We start from the raw sequence: 6,909 nt of genomic DNA, 5'->3' as shown, positions 1-6,909 counted from the left end.
ATATCTCTGAATAAAAATTTTTGTAGAGCTTTTGCTTTTGAAATTGTGTCAGTGTTCTTCATCTTTGTCGACAAAATTGAATCAACAAAGATGGTAAGGCTGGGGATAAACCAATAACAAAACGAAAGCAGAAACAGATGAAATAAACTGTATAAGTATTTCAAATGAACATTGAACATAAGCAACCCAAGTAACTTTTAAACATAGTACCTTGTCTATATATCCCAATCTACAAATAAAAAGAAATTGCATCCAAATGCTGAATCCACTTTTAAATATAGGCTTGTTCGAACAAATAAATGTTAAACCAGAAACACTTAACCCGCTCGAAGACTAAGTAAAACTCTTGAAGTGTTTATTAGACGTAGGCAAGGACTTTGTGAACAGAACTCCAGTTGAGTAGTAAATTGTTCCAAGAATCAACAAATGGAATAATAACAAAATTTAAATCTTCTGCATAGCAGAAGATACAACTATCAGAGTGGAAAGGCAACATGTACAATGTGAAAAAAAATTTTACCAGCAATTCCTCAGAGGACTCATCTCTAGAATATATAAAGAACAAAAAAATTAGATTTCCCCACATAAAGGACTCAATCAAAAATGGGCAGTTGGAGGGCCGGGGATTTAGCTCAGTCATTTCCCCTCCTGCTTCACAAGCACAAGGACCCGAGTTCAATCCCCTGTACCCACCCAAAAAAAAGGGCAAGTGAAAGGAATAGACATTTCACAGAAGTACAAATGGCCAGTGAATTACACGAAGAAGTGCTCAACATCCCTGGCCATTAGAGAAATGCAAATGAAAACAACACTGAGATTCCATCTTACCCCAGGAAGAATGGCTATTACCAAGAAATCAAATAACAAGTTCTGGAGAGTCTGCAGGGAGTGAAAAAGCAACCGTACTACACTGTTGGTGGGAATGAATGTAAACCAGAAAAACCACTATGGAAATTAGTATGAAGATTCCTCAAAAACCTAAAACTAGCAGTTCCATTTGAGCCAGTTGTTCCCCTTCTAGGTATCTTTCCCAAGGAGTTAAAGACATCCTATTACAGGGATACACTCATCCGCATGTTTATAGCAGCACAATTCATCACAGCTAAATCTTGGAAACAGACTATATGTCCAGCAACAGATGAGGGATAAAGAAAATGTGATATTTACATACCACGGAATATTACTCTGCCATGAAGTAAAATAAACTTTAGCATTTGTAAGAAAATGGATGCACCTTCAAACCATAATGTCAAGTGAAATAAATCAGATATACACACTTAAATATCACATGGTTTCTCTTACATGAGAGACCCAAATTATAAAGAACAAAATGAAAGATAATAGGAAGTAGGGAAAAAGATCTTTCTCAAAGGTAAAAGGAGTCAAGAGCTGGAGGGAGGGGAGAGGGAAGAAGGGAAAGGAGGTGAAAAAGGGGAATTGGGATGTGTCGTGTACATGCACCAGATCCAGACAAGGATGCAAATGTTCTGTGCTGCAAACCCATACACAAAAAGGGAGGGGATCAGGAGATGGAGGGAGGGAAGGGAAGGAGAATGAAAAAGAAATTAAGATTTGTTATATACATGTACCAACTGCCCACAAGGAATGTAAACAGTAGGTATACACACATGTATTCATAAACTAAATTTTAAATATAGGCTTGTTTTATATAGTTTTATGAGTGCAAAATTTTAGAAAAAATGCCTTATTTGTATTGGGGTAGATGAATTAATGTTGAGAAATTATCTTTTTAATGGTTAAAGGCAGATAAAGTTGTAAAGCAAGTGAGGACAGGAAATCTCTCCTAAGGTTAATTGGAACTGAAAGTATCAGTAGGCACCCACAATTTCCTCAATTAAAGAGAAAAAAGAATGTAAACTAGAAAGTATTAAATATACATATATGTATCCACATACATATACACAGAGCCTGCCCAAAAACTGTATACACACTTTAGGAAAAGAAAAATAGTATGATGTTTCTTCAACAGATGTTGTTACACTCATATGGGGGCCTCAAGAGGATGTTGTGTGTTGCAGAAAACCCACTACACTGCTGGCCTTTACAGAAGAAATTGCAAATGAATGTGCAGCAATCTCAATAGACCACAGTTACCCAGGCAGTAGTTTGCCATACTAATAAATGCCTTGAAGCTAATGGTAACCCCTTTGAGCACCTGTCATTGTATAGGGCAAAGGTAACTTGTATTAATCTCATAATGTCTCAATACATTTAGTATTAAAATATTTATACAAGTTTTTCTTTTCCTGAAATGTGTAAACATTTTGGGGGGACTCTCTATACATGTTTGTTTGTTTGTTTGTTTTTTGTACCAGGGATCAAACTCAGGACCTTGTGCTTGCAAGGCAGGCAGTGGCACCACTGAGCTAAATCCCCGGCCATAAATATAGACAAAGATAGCTATACATTCTCTCCTATTAGAAAGTATACAATTGTAAGAGAGTTAAAGCAATAGCAAACAAGAGAATAAGAAAATCCTATAAAAATACTTATTAAGAAATTATCCATATAAATTTGTGTTCGAAGTAAGCAGTATGGGCCAGGGATTTAGCTCAGTGGTTCTGCCACCTACCTCGCAAGTGCAAGGACCAGAGTTCGATCCCTGGTATCAAAAAACAAAAACAAAAAACCACAACATAACCAGCAATTTGACTAATTCCTCCTGCTTTTTATTTTATTTTTTAACTTTTTAAAATCTCCTTCCTTTGTTGTAAAGAAAATGTTGCCCTCCCCATCAACTGGAGACTGGATAAAGAAGATGTGTGTTTTGTTTAATAAAATGGAGTGCTACTCAGCCATAAAGAATGAGAAACTAGAGATATTTATAGCTAAATGGATGCACATTGAGGCCATACTATTAAGTGAAATAAATAGGACAGATAATGTGTAAATACCAAACAGTTTCTCTGCTGTGAGAAACTAAAAGAGTAAATAAGGATCAAAATGTATAATTGATAATATGAAATAGGAAGAAAAGGGCTAAAGGAGTAAGGGAAGTGGGAGGAGTAGGGAAAAGGAAAGAAGGAAAAAGGAAAAGTATGAGAAAAGGAAAAAATGGAAACAAAGTCAGTAAATAGGGAGGGTGGAGGGATTGAAGGGAGGGAAGGGAGATGGGGAAAAATAAGAACCAAGATACATTATGTAAAGATACAAATTCCCAATAATAAATGTCAGCATATTGTATACCTAATATGTACCAATAAACTTAATGGAAATAAAAAAGAAAATGCTACCCTTATGTTAAAAACAATGTTCCATACTGGTAAATAGGATTTATTTTAAAGTCAAGAAGTCTGAGTTTAAATCCCAGTTTTTCCGTATATTAGGGGTGTGATCACAATTTAGTTATTTAACCCCTCTGAATATTTGATGCTTTACCAGTGAAGTGGAAGTAATAGTAATATTACTGCCAAGACTATTTATATTCCAATATCTGTCCAGAGTGGCGCTTCTGGAGGTCTCGCGGATCTGTCTCTTGCTTCAACAGTGTTTGGAATGAACAGACCCGGGGACTCCCACTTTTTCACCTCTATCCACCTTCCAGCTACAAGTTTCGGGACCATCATCATTTCGCCCGTCTCCTGCTTCCAGGACCAGCCGTCACTGTTCCTCTGTGAGTAGCTCCTTATTGCTGACCAGCCATGACTTCTGAGATTCGTCGGAATTATTCTACAGAAGTGGAGGCCGCCGTCAACTGCCTGGTGAACCTGCACCTGCGGGCCTCCTACACCTACCTCTCTCTGGGCTACTACTTCGACCGTGACGATGTGGCTCCAGTGGGTGTGCGCCATTTCTTCCGCGAGCTGGACAAGGAGAAATGCGAGGGAGCCGAACATCTTCTGAAGATGCAGAACCAGCGCGGTGGTCGAGTTCTGTTCCAAGACGTGCGGAAGCCTTCTGAAGATGAGTGGGGGTAAAACCCTGGACGCCATGGAAGCTGCCCTGGCCCTGGAGAAGAACCTGAACCAAGCTCTTCTGGATCTTCTTGTCTTGGGCTCTGCCAAGACAGACCCCCATCTCTGTGATTTCCTGGAGAACCACTTTCTAGATGAGGAGGTGAAGCTCATCAAGAAGATAGGTGACCACCTCACTAACCTCTGCGGCTGGAGGCCCCCAGTCTGGGCTGGGTGAGTACCTCTTCGAAAGGCTCACCCTCAAGCATGAGTAGGAGGCCCCGGAGCCCAGTGGCCTCTGAGAGGCTCCTGCTCACCGGCATCAGGGCTTAGGCCTAATCCTCTCCCTCCAGCCACTAGGCAGCTTTTTCACCTCTGGAGGCCCCTCCCAAATCTTGGACCAAAAGAAAATAAATCCTTTTGCAGCAAAAAAAAAAAAAAAAAAAAAAAAAAAATGCCCTCATGGAATCCTCCCTGCAGTTTACCTTGTATGTAGAATGTCCAACAGAGTCTAGGCATATTAAAGATGCTCAGTATCTGATAGGCAATATTATTGTCGCATGAAGTTATTACCATGAAATGATACAAGGTGTGTATTTATGCTACACTGATTCTTCCACAAGTAAGAAAATCTATAGAGGTTTGTGTCTAATGCACTTATCCATATCAGACAACCACATACACTTAACTGTTCTTATTACACGCTGATACACATTCTGGGAAGTCATAGCCAAAATGTTCAAGAAATTTAAAATTGTAACACTGCTGTAACTCTTTCCATGGGAGACAAAATTAGCATAAAAATGTCTCATTTGAGATGGGTATGGTGGTGCACACCTGTAGTCTCAGCAACTCAAGAGGCTGAGACGGGAGGATCACTAGGAGCCCAGCCTAGGAAATATAGTGAGACCGTATCTCAAAAAAGAAAGAAAGAGAGGGAGGGTACATGGTTGGAAGGAAGGAAAGAAAGAAAACAGAAGACTATGAGGCTGTTTCAGGAGATAAAGAGTGACACCTCTGAGGTAGCAAAGGGACCGTAGTCAGCACCACTGTGTTTAAGTCTTTAAACTGCCTCTTCTCATAGTAAGGCAAACAGGTAAGTCACATAAAGTTTTGAAATACCGTTTTCCTCATCTGCGGGATGAGGATGGTTTTGTCTGTTCACAGGATGGTTGTGAGGCAAAGGAAAAGCAGTATGAAAACACTTTTCCAAACAATGAGCTGCTACACAAGCATATCAGATGATACTATAGTTTGTGGCTTAAATCTCAAAAAAAAAATGGAAATGGTTTTAATGTACTTTTCTTGGTTTATCAGCTATGACGTTTTACTCATCGCCAATTTTATTCTCTATAGGTATTCAAAAATAGATTTACAAAGAGAAAAATCTAGTTTATTAACTGTACAGTGCTTTTGCCATCTACTATATATATGTGCCCATTGTTAACTTTTTCATGTTAAGCATGTTGAAAATGTCTTTTAGTAAGAAGATAACTAGTGTTAGGGGAAAAACCCCACAAACACAATCTACCAAGATTTTTATCAATTAGTTGAATAGCAATTTACTTTACAAATAAAAATGAAGTTAGCCCAATCAGTACACATTTTAGGACTCAGAGTTACTGAGAACTATCTATTAATATATAATCCAGAAACGAAAGTCTATATTGTTGGCTAGCATTTCAAAATCTTCTCTGTATTTTTTAACACTATTTCACAGGATGAAGATCTCTGGCTGTAAAACTTAAAAATGAATTTACCTATCTCTTCAAAAACAATTTTTTTACCAGGCGTGGTGGCCCATGCCTGTAATCCCAGCTCTCAGGAGGCTGAGGCAGGAAGATCGCTGTGAGTTCAAGACCAGCCTGGGCTACATAGTGAGTTCCAGATCAGTCTCAATTACATAGTGAGACTCTGTCTCAAAAAACAAACAGAAAATTTTTTTATCATGGTGCAAACACTAAGCATAAGCTCTACCTTCATAAAATTTTAAAATAGGCAGCACAGTATTGTTAGCTATTTACAATGTTGTATATAAGATCTCGGGAAATTAATTCTCTTACACAGCTGAGATTTACTATTTTAGATAGTAAAGAAGTGGACTCGTTTTGTATATAATATTGTACATAAAATTATACATATTTACTATGTATGTTTTAAAACCCTGCATGTATAAAATGTGTGTAGAATGGCTAAATCAAGCTGATTGACATATACAGTCCCTCACATACCAGTTTTTGTGGTAAGACTATATAAAATTCACAGTCTCAGTGAGTTTCCAAAACATGCTACATTGTTATTAACCCTGCTCATGATATTGTAGCAGATATCTTGAACTTTTCCTCCTATCTATGACCAATAGTTGTATAAAGTACAGTACATAACAAAACAAAACAAATGCTGCCGTGAATGTGGAGAAAGGGGGAGTCTCGTACACTCTCGGTGGGAGAGGAAATTGGTGTACACACTGAGGAAAAGAGTGTAGAGGTTCCTAAAAAGTTAAGATTGAAAATACTGTACAGTCCCTCAATCCCACTGTGGAAAAGGACATGAAATCGCTATGTTGAAGTGATAACTGCATGATCACGTTTATTGCAGCACTATTCAGAATAGCCAAGGTATGGGATCAACCCAAGTGTTTACCCACAGATGATTGGATAAAGAAACCGAAGTGTGCATACAGAATGGAGCAGAATAAACCATGCAGAGAATGACATTCTGTGACTCGTGACAATGTGGCCGAAATTGCAGGATATTATCCCAAGTGAAATAAGCCAGGCACATAAATACATAAATACTACATGATCTAATTCATATGTGAAATCTAAAGAAGTTGATCCTGGATAAGTGGAGTACAGTACTGGTTACCAGAGGATGGGGAGATTCGGGGGCTAAGACAGATCAGTTAATGAGTACAAAGTTACAGGTAGATAAGAGGAGTAAGTTCTGATTGTCAGTTGCACAAGAGAGTGACTATGGTTAACAATATTATATT

At 38.3% G+C, this 6,909-nt stretch overlaps 1 pseudogene; it reads left to right on the top strand.

Annotated features, from left to right (window-relative positions):
• The first annotated feature begins 3,662 nt into the window (after positions 1-3,662).
• Positions 3,663-4,189, top strand: LOC104855440 (annotated as a pseudogene).
• Positions 4,190-6,909: the final 2,720 nt, after the last annotated feature.

Source organism: Fukomys damarensis, unplaced genomic scaffold, assembly GCF_012274545.1.
Source record: "Fukomys damarensis isolate Sample0158 unplaced genomic scaffold, DMR_v1.0_HiC HiC_scaffold_39, whole genome shotgun sequence".
Classification (NCBI taxonomy): domain Eukaryota; kingdom Metazoa; phylum Chordata; class Mammalia; order Rodentia; family Bathyergidae; genus Fukomys; species Fukomys damarensis.
This window is presented reverse-complemented; position numbering and strand designations above follow the sequence as displayed.